Consider the following 14798-nt stretch of genomic DNA (forward strand, 5'->3'; position numbering starts at 1 on the left):
GGTATGTTGTAAGGAACTATGGGAGTGCTTCTGCAGCCCAGCTTAATATGCCTCTTTATGATTACTTACCACAAATGTAAAGAATGCATTTGTAAACCAACAGCATTCATCCATAGTATGTTATTATTAATCTAATTGTAGCTTTTCTGTAACTAAAGGTTCTATGGCAAAATCAGCTCTGTAGTTGTTCAACTTTGCATTGTTCAGTGTCCTCCAGAAGAGGGCAGTGGTTTGTATACACTCCAATCAGATTTTTCCAAAGCTATGCCAAGTTCTTTCATAATAAACATCAAATATTAGATATGATATTTAAAAACATCAGTAATACTATAAGATTGTATCAGTGAATAACAGGAGTTTCAGCAGTACATAAATTTCATTTTAAGATTTTCTTAAGGATGTATGTAGTCTTTCTACAAATGGATAGCACATAGGTACTGTTTTTTAACACAATAGATACCATTGTTAACAGTTACTGTCACCAAAGAGGATATTCTTTTGTGAACTAAGACTATGTTACTGTATCCATGGTAGTCTAGGCATATAAGAGGAGCAATAATTTTTATTAAACAAGATGATGGTGCTGTGGTCCAAAAGCCTGTCCAGTTTTCCAGTTATATAAATCTAATAAAAGGTGTAAGAACACCTTGTGAGTGCTTTTTTTATTTGCAAAGGTGAAGTGTGATCCACCGATACGTATGAACAAGAAATGTTACTTGAAAAAGAAATGAAAACAAACAAGATCCCTGTATACTGTCAGTGTAATTTACCTTCAGGTAAATTATATTTTTTTTTTCAGTGTTGAATAGAAATCCAGGTATACAGACTAGGATCAGTCACTGTCAGATGAGATACTCAAGTAGCCTCACCTGAAAAAATAACTTTTAGAGTGATCTAGAGAGAAAGAAACCCTCCTTTCAGATGAGTTATAAGGCTATTCTAAGAAACTAAATTATTAGTAGGAATATAGCATTTACCTTTTAACAGAGCTCTCCTTATTTCAGTATCCATGTAATAGTTTTATGTATCAGAAAAGCTGCACTAGTAAAACACAGGGATTGGTGCAAATCACTAGTCATAGGAAGAATTAACTGTCTGACTTTGATAAAGGTGTTTTTTGCCATAGTTTAAGTAACTTAAGAACAGACCTGAATTTAGTCCATAAAGTACACTTTTTTTGCTGCTTTTATTATTAATTACTGAACATTTAAATTACTCTTGTCCTACAGCTATGACATTTTTGCATGCCCTCACAGGCCTTACCTAGTCCTTTGGGTAGATGAGAGCACCCCCAGAGGCATAATCCCACATTATTGTAGTGAATGTGATCAAGATGTAGTCCAAAGGATGGCAGCGAAAAGAAAAATGGTAGGAAGGATTGTATAACATTTCAGAAAACAACTAGACTGTCTGATAAGCAACTGTTTAAATTACTGAAGTTTTAGAATAATGCTGAGTAAAGTTGAATCATGTTGGCATGAAGCACCTTAGAAATAATTGTTCTGTATTGCTTGTTAACTATTTTGTAGTTACTGAAATATTTTTCTTAACATTTGAAGGTCTCCAGATGCCAAGTGTGTATCACAGTTTTCTTCTGCACATAAAATTACTTAATGAATATTGGCTTGCAGGATTATTATCCTTCCAACTAATTCCCAATTCAACTCAACTTGCCTTTTCCTAGGCTTCTTGCCACATTCCATTTTTCYCTGTGCTGTTGATGTTATGTAGGTCTGAAATGTGGAATTATCTACAGTTCATAAAAGAATAAAGTACCGTAGGCCATTGTGTTCATCTGTTATTAATGGACAGTAAATGCAAACATGAGCTAACAAAAGGCAAAGGATAAACACTTCTAAGCCAGACCAGTTCTCAGAGAAATAATTTAAAAAGTTGTCAAACAATTTTTGAAAAGTAGAAGAATGATGATTTCCCATAGATTCATTGTATATATTCTGGCATTCTAACTTTTGCTTTATATTTTTTTTTAAAGTTGAATAGTAATTTCCATTGGAAGATCTCAGAGAGATATACAGATTAACAAGATCAGGCTTAAAGCACCATTGTGAGGAAAAGAAGCTGGTCCAGCCACTTTTTGCCAAAAGTGTATTCTTGCCCTGGTTAGCTACTTTTTGCAGCTCTGCCAGTACAGAGTTTCACAGAATAGTTTGTTCACCAATCCTAACTATTCTTCTCCAGCATTTGGGTTGTTTTTGCATTCCTTAGTCTCTGAAGATGGTCACGGCCAGCCTTTCGTATGAACTAATTATCCTTAGCTTAATTCTGCATCAAAGAAGTCACTCTTGTGATCCCTTCTACCATTCTGGAGTGTTACTGCACTCCAGTGGTCCTGTGCTTTTGAAGTGGCTTCTGAGGGCTACTCTAGCTGGAGATAAATTTTCATAGTTTTCATCAGGCTTTAGAACTGGGGAAGTAAAAGTGCCTTCATCCTATCTTTTTAAATAAGCCAAGCATCCATTCTGGTCTTTTTGCTGAAAATTTGTGATCAAGTACTCAGTTGATAATTCTTTAGTTAGAATTCACTGTTCATCAGTCCCTATGCAATGAATCCCAGTCTCTTCCTGCAGGCTCACTGGCCTTATCCTGCCTGTCAACTCCCAGTGCACTCTGCAGCTCTTTTAAGTTGATATAAATATGACCTGATTTTATATTTAAGCTTTTATAAAAAATAAGTTTTGCTTCCAACTGTAATAGATTCTCTTTTCTTATAAAATTATATTACATGATTACATACATATCAACTACAGAACACTGAATATTCACATGTTTTGAGCATTCCTCGCCTGAGCAGCTTCTGCTTTCACAAAACATGAGCCAAACAGAGAACAAACACACCCTAAAAATTCCTCTTGAGTGTGCATCAGTTTACCATTTGATTATTACCAAGCATTGTCTAAGTGATTGGTGTCACAGCTGGCCATAAACAATTCCTTTGAAAGTGAAGGCTTTATAATTCTGACTTGCTGTAGACTTCCCTATGAAGTTGATTTGTGGATTGCCTCACCAGTTAAAGTATATAAGGAAATCCAAGAAGTCCATCTTAGTTTCCTGTGTCCCAGAATTTTCCACCAGAATTGTATTTCTGCCTACTCAACCAGGGCCCTCGATACCCATGGCATGAACTGCTTCAAGTGCTGCATTTTCTTTGCTCCCCTCCAACTTGCAGTTTGGAGTTCCTGACATAATCCAGTGTAGCCTAAAATGTTCATTCAGCTATGAAAACAAACCTCCTAGTCATAAAATTCTCAGTCTTGATATAAAAATACTTTTGAGAATGTCAGTGTTTTTTCAGAGGTGAAACGAAATTTAATCTTTTCTGCCATCTTTTACTGGGAGGAATAATATGAGGTACCTGTGCTGCAGAGGTTCAGCTTGTCTGTCTGCATGTCAGTTTGGACAAAAGGTTCAAATTTCCATTTTCTTTCCATATTATGTAGCCCTACACCTGCATTTCATTCCGCTGTATTGATATCCTGCAAGAAAAACTTTCTGGAGATCACTACTGTAGAGTGTGCAGAGAACTGCAGAATTTKACTAAGCTATTCATAACCTGGCAGCCTTTTCTCTCTCAAAGGAAAAATGTGGACTTGCTGTGTATTTTGGAACTTGAATTAAGAGACATTAGCAGGATTCACTGTTACTTCCTTCTACACTTGTGTCTTTGAGAACAGTTTAAATAAATATGGTCTCTGGAAAGCAATATCTCCTTTTGACTACTTCGGCCTTTCTGACACTGTCCTTGAGCATGCATCTTTCTTGTCAGAAGGAACAATATATTTGACATCCTGAATCAGAAAAGCATACAGAGACTTCTGTGATTACATTCATACCAGTGATCTTCTCTCTTCTGTAAACTGATTTCATATAACTTATGTTAGTTTAACACAGGACAGGCACACAGGAAAAGAATTGTCTTGAGCTAAATGTCTTGAGCTAAAATGCAGGGAGTTGGGTCTCGTCCCATGTTTTGGGATGTTTTTGCTGTTTGCATCCAAGCTGTTTGCATGAGTAATGTATAAATGTATCTACATCATCATGAATTTGACATAAGTTTGCAGCAGTAACTTTAATTTTGGTATCTGTCACTTTCCAGTATGTGATCTTCCAACTTTGGCATTCTTTTTATTAATGTTATTTATTCATATTATTAAAAATATAGCGTAGTTAGGCATAGATTGTCACTGCTTCAGGTTTAYTGGTTTGATTCTGTGGGCCGCTGATGTGTTTGCATCCACGCCCACAGAAAAGATTTTCTGAAAAGTTGTTTTAAACCATTGTAGGAAGTGACTCAGGATAATTGCTAGTCTAATAGGCTCTCTTGGCTTCCTGAAGTGTTTTAAAAATAAATCCTTTGCAAAAAGAGAGAATGTCTAGGAAAGAAAGGAAAAAATGGTGCAAGTCAAGACACTTAAATTTGATATGGTCCACATAATTTAACTCTACTTCCAACCCAGACTTCCCTGATGTTTTGTACCATATAATGATTGCTTTTAACATGGTATGTCATTGGTGGCACTTCTGTCTGTATGGTTATCCTGTGTGTGTATTTTCTTTCTTCCTTTCTTCCTTTCTTTCTTTTTCTTTCTTTCTTTCTTTCTTTCTTTTTTAGCCCAAGTTGTTTCTCTGGCTTCCTTGAAGCATCTGTGCTCTAAGGGTGCTCAGTCCAGTATGTGTGTGAAGGAAGCAAGAAAAGTATTGTCCACAAAGCTCTCAAAGGACCCTGGTTAACCTGAATTCACTATGTAGTTTTTGGTGGAATATAAAATGAATCTTAGCTATTTCTGAAAATAGCTAGTTGGGCTATGATGTGCTGCAAAAATGTTGTTCAATTCTGATAGCTGCAGAACAGTTCTAGTTTACAACTGTCCAAATTGTCTGGTCACTCAATTCTCTTTGGTCCTTTTGACTGGTGCAGAGGARTTAGAACCCAACCACAGCTCCTTGTGTGGGGCAGAGTTTATTCATTCCTGCCTCCTGTGCTGCCAGTGGCTAGGGCAGGGTGTGCTTGGCACGTGCTGCCCTCTGTTTATCCCCATGTACAAGTACACTCCATCAAGGCTATGACTTGCTAAATTAGGTGAGGAGCTCAGTCTATCCCTCAGTCTCTGAGTTCAGGCTCTGCAGTGTGCTGCAGAGATACTGGCTTTATAAGTCTTACTCTAGCACTGCACCACTTTTAATTGGAAGCAGTCCTTGAGATGTGTGAGCTTCATTCTCCCATGGTTCTTGCCTTTTGTTGGCTTTGATACTGGAGGAAACTGAGTGTGAAATTCTGTCACTCCGTTGCCTAGCAGTAAGTACAAGCTTGTCTAGGATCATGCATTGATTTTGACGTTCAAACACTTGTCTTTCTCTGCCTGGTCCTCTGTGGTTAAGACACRTCTCAGGTACAGTATAATACAAAACGAGAACATGCCTGCTTCCTCCTTATCCGATGTGCAAGGATTGGTCCCTTATACAGGACATAGCAAGCTGTGATGACATCTTAGAATGGTCCTCTTCGTTGGTGCATCCCTGTCTGTAGCACAGCACTATCTTTCCATCAGATAAGCTGCTTTGGCACCTGGTAGGCCATAATGCTGTTCCATGCATTGGAAATTAAAATACATCTAGGAGATCTGTAAACAGTTTCATTCTGGACAAAGCAGTGAGAAATTAAATCTGGAGGCTAAAAGTGTGCAGAAGAAAGGATTCTGTCTTACAAAATAAAAGGATAATCACCTGATGGATTTAAAAACCAAGACTGTTTGCATCTGTGGACAAACACAGAGTTCTCTGCAAGCTTTGGTGTGTGCTATTCTTCTGAACTTGTGCCATGACTTTGCATTTCCTGACTTCAGTGGATTGGAAGAAGACCTGGCTGAGTGCCAACCTGAAATACATACAGAAATAACATTCATAACAATGCCAGTGCAACAGTAACAAACAGCATCTGAAAGAACCTTTTGCATCAGGATGTAAACTGAACAGCTGTGAGATTCAAGAAAGAACTTCTCTTTTCCATTCTCCCTCCAGCTCGTATGTAATATTCCATCCCACAACTGGCTAGGTTTATTGTGTTTTCCATTCTTCATTCTCTGTATCATCAGATATTTAACCTTTACTGGAGGCAGCATACTGGACTAGAGAGCTCAAATGGTCTGTTCCAGTATGGCAACAAGAATGATATTTGAATGTGGTTTCATTTCCTTTGATTTATTTTTTTGTTACACAGTACCGAAGGGCTGACAACTAGAGTGCTGTGGTTGTTCATGTGAATATGCATCAAGACTGTTTTTGATATGAGGGACACATGCTCCCTTGTCATTCATGCACCAGTGATGATGTTAACCTTAATGTAGAGGGTCTTTCTCTGGTTTCTGTTTTTTAGGGTTGAGTAATGCCTTTGCTTGGGTTGGTCCTGTGCGTAAGATTGATTTTCACTTCCAGAAGTGCCTATCTGTAGTATTTTTGGGGACAAGTACTATTGTAAATAAAGGATGTTTAAAATAAAACAAATAGTGCTCCCACATGCATACTCTCAGTCCACTAGAGAGGACGCTGGTTCTCCTGTGTTGGAAACAAGACTACAAATTGTGTGCAGATGGGATCTTTATCCTCTTTATACTGTAGTGTTGTGCTCTACAAAGGGCTCCTGTTGAGTCTTGTGGAAGAGAATCTCATGTGATTCAGTGTAAAGGTTATGAGTATACGACCGTACAGAACTGGCTATTCTTCCCATTCATTTCCACAAAGGAAATGCAACAAGGTCATGGAGGTGTTATCTTAAATGTGCAGTAACTGGAATACTGCAGCACTTCTGGCAGTATGGAAGTTCTGCCTGGTACTCTTGTGAGCCAGTTGCATKTTATGAGGCACGTCCCTTTGGGACAGAAATGAAGTATGCTATTGGGATGCAGGCTGATAGCAACTTTTCCTGTCATTGTCCATATCATGTGTGGTAAACAGAGGATTTCAGTCTTTTGGAATAATTTGAGTATTTTTAAATAAATCCTATTTGTAACTGGATCACACTCCAAGACAGACTGTGTTTATTAATCCATAACTTCTATGAGATAGTCAGAATTTCCACTGTGCCTCCTTTCCTGCTCTCTAGGGAGTAGAATGTAATATAATTTTGTAAGTTAACCAAAGAGAAAGCAGGAGTCATGAACAATTATCTCAGCTTCAACAAACAACAGGAGCCTTCATTGGGCTTTAGAGAGTTTGTGAACCACAGGAGCAAGTCAGTTAAAGTGACTCCAAAGTACAATTACCTACGAGGAGCAGCTCTAGTATCCTGCCTTCATAGAGTACCAGAGATGAGCTGAATCAGTCCGCCTTCAGAGTTTCCTGTAGCTGTATATGGGACAAGCTGTCAACAGGTAGCAATTTAACTCTACAGTTGATCTTCCAGATGAGTAGTATGCAGGGTGGCTGGAGGTGATGGGGAAGGCACTTGTGTCCTGAATTGTCTTTGCTGATCTTTAGAAGACGAATGGCAAATCTGATAGCGAGAAAGGAGAACAACCCTGCTTGTTCAGTGCTTTGATTGCATGGTCCAAATGGGGTTCCTTTCATTAGTAATAAAACATGCTATTTCCTTTGATTGACAGAATAGTGCTTTGGGCCTTGGAACAGTTTCTTATTACTGAATATGCCAGATTCTTAGACTTATTTTTTAAGTACAAAGGTGGAAATCTTTTTTTAGAGACACCATTTTCTTCTGGATTTTACCTCAAAGTTTTTGGTCATAGTGCTGATATGTTGATATGGAGCTAGCTGGCATTAGATAATTATCAGAGAGAGAGATTGATTTGAAGGCTTTTGAAGCTGATTAAATGATTCTTACTGATTTCAAAGAGCTCTGGCTTACCTCCAAATGCTATGATAGTAGAGCAGAAGAAAGAAAACGTATGCTTATGAAGAAACTAATCCACACTGCCTCAGATGGTACATTTGCTCTGCCAGAAAGTTGTTGAGAGAGAAAAAAATCTTGGCCTTACATTTTGAAATAGCACTTGCATCTCTAAAAGTGGTATCAAGACACTTACTTCTTTCATCTGTTTACAAATGGAAGTAAAGGACTATAAAAAAAACACCCCAAAACCAGTTGCTTGTATAAAAGCACATTTGGAGACTCTAGAAAATATTGAACAAGTTTTGAATTTCTTGAAAAGCTCTGAAATCAGACAAGGCTCACTGAAGGACTTTTAAAACTTATTGCTCAGCTTCCACACCTCAGTGTCTTCGTATCTTAGATGGAACTGCTCATGCTTATAGGCTTATAGTTAAGCTCAGATCCTAAATGCAGAACAAAGAGGTGTTATCAGTCCAAATTCATCATCGCTTGCCTCGGCAGGATTATGCCATAAGGCCATTTTGCTCTTCTAGTGCTGCTTAACATTAATACTTCAGTTTTTGCTCTAGCCTCTCTTTTAGGTAACACCATAAGTGGCTTTCACAGCAGGTGAACTGTGTCATACTATACAATAAGTGAGCAGGTACCAAAGAAATAACAGGAATAGAAGTGTGAATAGGTAGAACATAATAGAGATCAAAGATCAAATGAATTTTCTGATCTGGGATTCATCTCAGGCGAGATACTTCTAGAAGATATTTTGAAGTTAGAATGGAAGTTGACCCACATGCCAGGGAAAATGTTACAGCTGGAAGGGATTAGTACAAAACTGAAAGAGCATGTGGAAAAAGTACTTAAGAAGGGATGTCTTGCTGCTCTTTCAGTTAAATTCAGTCAAAGCCTAGATGCAACAGAGGGCTGTGGACTAGGAGCGTGTGTGTGGGAGGCCTCTTTACCAGGCTTGAGAACAGTAATTGTGCAATGCACATTTGCAGTTGAGAAGTTGGAAAGTACCACTTTCCAAATGGGCACTCACATGGCAGATAGTTACATCCTGGGTGTGGGTATAATATACAAGCAGAAAAGAACAGGGATTGTCCTTTGCCAGAGGCTTACACAGCCACATCTGTAGTTCCCCCCTGTTTCCTCTCTGACACCCTTTGGAGGGCTTTTCTATCCAAAAGTGCAAAAATTACAAAGCACAAAGAACTGCAATCTAGGCTCTACCTAGAGAAACTTTTAGACCATTCATGCCATAAATATCTCTTAGAGGCTGTCTGACGTCAGAGGATTTGGAGAGAGAGGCTGGTCTGAAAGCAGCAGTTCTAGTCCCACTACAGTATAGCACAGGCAGCGAGAGGAGCAGCACAAGCATTTCTCTGTGTGGATTATAGGACTGCAGAACGGGGGGAACTGCGCAGAGACATGGGCACTACAGTGTAAGTGCAGCTGCTGCAGCAACTCTTCATTTTTTTGCTCATTTTCAAGAACAAATCCTTGCAAGCATTGCTTACTTCCTTTTCTCTTTTTCTTTTGCTTTTGCTTTTTCTTTTTTCCTCCTCTGAAACGACCTGAAGTCAGCTTGGCAGCCTACAGGATTCAGGTTTATCTCGATTGCTTCTCCCAAAGGTACACAGAAGGGCTAACAGTGCAGGCTTTTGCACCATTCTGTGTGTGGATGGGAGTGTCTGTTATGTGTGTGAGTGCAAGGGGGAAGGAGAGAGAGGAAAGGATATATCTTTGGGAGGCTAAAAAATCCACTGAAATCCAGCTCCTTCATATTCTAGTAGCAGGGCAGCAAAATCCCATGAAAGCCCTAGGCAAAAAACAACATCCTTAGGTCATTTCACAATACAAGATTTCTTTCTTAACTCTTTCATCCCTTGTCATGTTTAACAGCAAGCAGTTCCTCTTTCTTCTTGTGGAGGACAGGCAGCTTCCTAACTCCCTGACAATGAAGTCCTGTCCCATCCTTTTTGCCAGGCTACTGATGGTAGCAGATCCTGACAGGAGTATAAGGTGTCCCACTCTGTCACACTAGGTGCATTGAGCCTATGCTAGTCTGGTACTAGGGGCTCTCCAAAAAGCTTACTGCTTCTGCAGATGAAAGAGGTGTCTCTCACATGCAGAAACTGGGTGTAACAGGATCATTCCTGAAGGAGGCAGCTACTGGAAAAAAAGGAGAGTCTTTCCTGTGAAAAACCTGCAGAGGTAATGCTACAGACACACTGTGCAAGCCTCAAGGAAATCTAGTGACTTCTTTCTTTCTTTCTTTCTTCCTTTTTAACCTCAGCAGGCCAGAGATTACCAAGCCTGCCCCACAGAAAGGAGGTGCTTTCACTGGGGCTGTGTTTATTTACAATTAAAATTTAGTGCTGCTTATCATTCCTATAATTAGCCCTACTTCCTCCTGCCTTCTCCCACTTGGATGTGCCTTGTTCACTCCCTCCCGCAGCAGAGATTGGAGCATTTTGGAGGACAGCTGTCCACAGTACTTGTCAGTGGCACTTTTTCTGATGAGACCCATGATGGAGACAGCTCTTCTGCCCAGGCAGATAGAAGAGCTTCATGCCTGCTGAGCAAGGCTGACTTCCTTAGCTAGCCCTTGGAACTTTAGAAAACTCTTTGCAGTGCAGGTGCTGGAAGGAGAGATGACGCCCTTGAACATAAACAAACAGACRGGATGAGGAGCAGCAGCTCTGTGAATTGCACAATATTGCGCGCTGTAGTGTTGGTAATTGGCTTCAGCCAGCAAGCAGTCGCAAGAGAGGCTGTTGCGAGTCAGTGCTCCCTGGGCTGAGTTGTTTTGGTAATGAAATAAGTCTGCAAATATTTTTCTTCTTAAGGTGGCAGAGTTGGTTGCTGCAGCAAGGAGTAAAGTAGGAAAGGATGGGGATGAGGATGGGGTGGGAGGAGTTTTACAGGGATCACCCCTGCTAAATGAAATTGAGCAGATCAGGTTTTCTGTGCTGAAAGCAAGTGTGGAAATAACCCTTTCCATGCCTGAGTGGTTGATGCAAAAACTGTGCTGGCTAATGTAATGGGGTAGACCTTACTGGGCAAGTGTTCAAAGGCTAATCCGTGCTGAGCAATGTGATGCCATGCAAAGGAAGCTAGATTGAGCTGGAGAAAATGCAGCCATACTGACATACTGACTGTGTAAGGGAACATGTGTTCACAGAGTGAGATCTTGCAGGGTGTATGCTGGAAGTGAAGTCTCCAGTCTTGGAAGGTGTTGATATGGGACTTGGGTTGCTCTGCCATGATGTATCAGAATTCACTTTGTCTCCTTTATTTATTTATTATTAGGTTCTATTTCTGCTAGCCTAGCAGCTCCTTTTCCAGGAAGTTGCTTCCATTTCTTAGGAACTAATCACATTGGCTGGCAATGTGAAAGAAAAAAATACTTTAAAAATTTAGTAACTTGTAAGGAACCTATTTGCCCTAATAAAAGCTTGAGAGCTGTCACAGCCAAGACAACTGTGTAGGAGCAATAGACACCTTTACCTGGTTCTGCAGTTGGGCTGTCTGAAATGCATTAGTCAACATTGGACTATCTGGGGCTAATGATAACTGGGAGAGCGGGAGAGGGGGATTAAGGAAGAGATAACTACAGATTTGAGGTATATTAAATTGACTCCTTCTCATCTGTCTCGCTATTCCTCTCTCTCTCCTCTACCTCAACATCCCATTATGGAGTGACACTACAGGGGTTTGCAAGTTGGAAAGTACTTGTGGGCTTTTGGGCTGTTAGCCACAGTTCAGGGGAAATTTAGACACTAGGGGGAAGGATGAGAAGAGAACTGGGAAATGGAGCTGCAGATCTGACAGGAGATAAATAGGATGTCTCACAAGAATGCATCACTATCGCTCAGTATCCCTGAGCTTGGAGGTTATATCAGCGAGAGAGTTGTTAGTTCTTCCATAGGCGGACACTGACGAAGGGAGAGCTTGGAAAGCAGACATAATGAAGACAGGACAGATGTCTTATCAGTTTTACTTTGTGGAGTAGAAAGCAATTGCCTGTTAGAGCTTATGGCAGTCACAGTGCAACTCTGAGGTTTTAAAAGTCTGTATTGTATGCTATGAAGTGCAGTCTCATGGTTTCACAGAGCTGAGTAAGCAGATTCTCTGGATATCTTAGTGGCTTTACCACGCTATCACTTCTTGGCTGCTAAACCCGCTATTTATTTTAGCTATGCTTCTTATGTATAATGGAGATCATTCTGCTCATCTTGAACTCAGTGGCAAAATTTCTTCTTACCGAGTCTGGACCTGACATGCACCGACTGTATTATACTGGCAGGGTGGTACTGCTAGAGTTGAACTGCCTCTCGAAGGCATCACCCAGATACTTCTGGTTTTGCTGCATCTGCCTTACTTGCCATAAAATTTCCCCAAGGTCCAGTATAATCCCAAAAACACATCTAGTCRTTCCAGGCCAGTCATCTGACCTAGCTATTGAGCAATCAGGGGACACCATTTCCTGACATTTATGGAAAGGATGTGTGGGAGATTTGGCTCTCAGCTCTTTAATTAGTGTGAATTTTCAAACCTAGGTCAGTCCTGTGGAGATCTGACCCTCTCCCCCTTTCTGCCCCTGTAGCCCCCAGGCAAGCACAGCATGTTCCTAAACCAAAAGAAAATTCACCTCTCTGTTTCTGATCAGATGAAACAGAATGCATGTCTGTTCCTATGCTTTTCATTGTGTTTATGGTGGACAGTGGTGTCTCTTGAAGCTTTTTACTCTTTCCTATCACACTGCCTAATATCATACCCCTTTGAGTTGATACATTTGCAGCAAACTGATAGTAGTAAGACTCAGTATGTATACTAACACACAGCAGATCTGATTTACTTTATGTCTTTCTGCAGTTCCACTTAAGAGTGGAGTTACTCCTGTTTGGCACTACTCTGACTTATTATCCAGCTGAGGACTTGTTATCTTCCAAACTCTGTGTAGGTTTCATTAAATTTCATACTGTTATGTAAATTAGGCAAATGAACTTTATCAGGATGGATTCCCAGCCAGTGTAAATAGGTGTGAGGCTTCCTGTGCAGCTATAACAAATGTATTCCAGCTGAGGATTTTGCCCATTTGGGTACTAGTAAAGAGGTATGAGGTCAGACTGGTAAAGAATGACCTGAGGCATAGATAGCCCAAGTCTGCTTTCATTCATACTAGCAAAAGTCTTTTGTTTAAGAAACTTATTACAAACTTCAATTACAAGTAAGTTTGAATCATATCAGAATTTGATCCAGAGAAACTGAGGCCCAAGTAGAGGAAAGTGACCTGTAATTGTGGCTCTTTATTTTTAGTGTCTTGCTAAAGTACTAAGATACTTGAAAACTGAGATGGCCAAAATTATAAGCTGCTTTTGAAATGTTGGCCAGCTGACTTGGACAAATCTGCACAACGAGTTTGACTCTTCTCACGTGCTTTTTACAGCAGTGTAACTCTGTGAAAGTCAGTGGAATTACTCCTTACAGCAGTAGGAGTCACAGAGGAATTGTGTCCTATGTTGCCAGAAGCTCCTGTGAGCTTTGAGATGCCACGCCTATACCGATATTCTGTTTTTCTTGAAATGTCCAGGAAGTGTCCAGCTTTGATTTGCTGAGAACGGTGCAGCCACATAACCATAACCACATAACGTGCAGCTCACTCACTGAGCAATGCTACTGGCTGTGCAGCCTCAAGCCTTCTTAGTGCTGTGTGTTAATAAATCTATGCCTGATAATGGTCAGATAGGCTTTTCGCTACAGAGTATTTCCCTTAGGCTTTATGTCCAGTTTATATGTGCCATGGTAGACTTAGATTTTCAAACTGTTTTTCATATAGTATTTAAACACTGAGATTTTGGCTTGTCTGATGATCTCTGTGGAGTCAGATAATGTCTTCCAATATTAGGAGTTTTCTAGAACTGGGACAGTATGGGGTAGTGAACCTAATGAAGAGAAGCTTATGTGGACTTTAGCCAGGAAGTTATTTTGAGTGTATTGCAGGTTTTATCTAGAGATCTTGATTCTCTGGAGTTAAGAGTTAGAAGGAGATTGGAAGGCTTGCTGGAAATCAAGGAGTGGAGCTGAACATCAGAAGGATGTGTTTAGACTCCAGGAAAATGGAAAGAGATAGCCTTGAGGAACTGGGAAAAAACCTTAGCAACAAGGAAGGAATAGATTCTCTCCCTGAATAACAAGTACTTGCTCACTTCCCAGTTTTACTGACTTCAAAGGAGCAATTGCTGAAGTTAATATTTCTGCTCAAGAGCTTTGAAGTTCACATTTGTTTTTGTTAAGAGTATCTTTCTCTTCACAGTGCCGCGAGTTGACTTAAATGCAGGCAACACATATGCCAGCTCAACTCTTCACTGAAATGGGTGTAAAACCTATCTGTGAGACCCAGATTTCAGGAAGCAGCAAGGTCTGGCTACTCCCTAAGGGATGCAGAGCTGGGATCTGATGGGGATAACATGGCTGGCAGGGCAGGGGCCTTGCCAGCCAGAGCTCAGTCTCACAGTCAAGTCAGTCAGCCAGTCAAGGCAGTCAGGGCAGACCCAGAGATTGTGGTGAGGTTCAGCTGAGAATTTAGATCTCCAGGCAATTTTGTGGTGATGAGGCAGGTCCAAAGTCAGGCCAAGAAAACAGCCTGTGAGTTAGGGTCARATCAAAGGGGTGCATGGCCAGGGATAGGCAAGACTATGGCTGAGCTGGAGACTGGTAGTCCTCCAAGTGAGCTCAGGCAGGGCCTGGTGGCCAAGGGCTCAGCTGAAATGGGCTCCGGGCCCATGGGCAGATTGTGTGGCTGGAGACTCAGGTGAGGCTGGGCAGGGCCAGTAAGGCCTGTTAGTGAGGGCCCTGACACCAAAAACTGACATCTTTTCTGTCTCCTTCATACTTTTTTTTTTTTTTTTTTTTTTTTTTTTTTTTTTTTTTTTTT

At 40.5% G+C, this 14798-nt stretch overlaps 1 protein-coding gene across 2 annotated transcripts in view; it reads left to right on the plus strand.

Moving 5' to 3' along the window:
• Positions 1-9201: 9201 nt before the first annotated feature.
• DAAM2 (dishevelled associated activator of morphogenesis 2) overlaps positions 9202-14798 on the plus strand; it is a 212589-nt gene continuing 206992 nt past the window's right edge. For both annotated transcript variants that reach the window (XM_085320666.1, XM_085320657.1), the window contains exon 1: positions 9202-9300. The gene's annotated coding sequence lies outside the window, so the exon portion shown is untranslated. The remainder of the gene's footprint in view (positions 9301-14798) is intronic.

The sequence above is a fragment of the Rhea americana genome, unplaced genomic scaffold (genome assembly GCF_003343005.1).
Source record: "Rhea americana isolate MKP2758 unplaced genomic scaffold, rheAme1 scaffold_119, whole genome shotgun sequence".
NCBI classification, from domain to species: Eukaryota; Metazoa; Chordata; class Aves; order Rheiformes; family Rheidae; genus Rhea; species Rhea americana.